A 912-nucleotide genomic window follows, 5' to 3' on the forward strand; every position below is an offset into this window, starting at 1 on the left:
TCTGCCGCGACTGGTTAGGGCTGGAAGTGGAAAAAATTCAAAGTTTGAAAGTGAAAAAGTTAAAACCCAACAGTCAAAACGACCCCCTATGAGCAAGCACGTGGCGACAGTGGGAAGGAAAACTCCCTTTTAAACAGGAAGAAACCTCCGGCAGAACCAGGCTCAAGGAGGGGCGGTCATCTGCCATGACCAGTTGGGGCTTGAAGTTTAAAAAGTTCAAATAAACGTTGAAAGTGAAAAAGTCAAAACAAGCCACTATGAGCAAGCACATGCAACAGTGGGAAGGAAAAACTCCCTTTTAACAGGAAGAAAGTTCCAGTAGAACCAGGCTCAAGGAGGGGCGGTCATCTGCCATGACCGATTGGGGCTGGAAGTGGAAAAAATTCAGAGTTTGAAAGTGAAAAAGTTAAAACCCAACAGTCAAAACGACCCCCAATGAGCAAGCACGTGGTGACAGTGGGAAGGAAAACTCCCTTTTAACAGGAAGAAACGTCCAGTACAACCGGGCTCAAGGAGGGGCGTTCATCTGCCATGACCGGTTGAGGCTGGAAGTGGAAAAGTTCAAATAAACGTTGAAAGTGAAAAGTTAAAACCCAACAGTCAAAACTCCCATTTAAATTTAATTTCTTCCTTCACCTTTGCCCTCTGCTCCTTCAAAAGAGCATGAAGGCATTTGTGGCTACCTGATGTATGGCCGCTTCTCATCCCGCTTCTCATGACGCTTCTCCTTGCTACAGGAGTAAACACAAAATAAGAGCGCATGTTACACTGTGTGCAGGTGTGAGGTAAGTATTTTAAAAACATGGTTCAAAGCTTCATTAATGGAGGCTGAGTACAATAATTCATGCAGGCATCTACAGCTAAATGACGGATACCTGCACATCACAATGCAGTCCCACTCAAAAAAAGTCT

Source organism: Archocentrus centrarchus, chromosome 6 (genome assembly GCF_007364275.1).
Source record: "Archocentrus centrarchus isolate MPI-CPG fArcCen1 chromosome 6, fArcCen1, whole genome shotgun sequence".
Taxonomy (NCBI): Eukaryota; Metazoa; Chordata; class Actinopteri; order Cichliformes; family Cichlidae; genus Archocentrus; species Archocentrus centrarchus.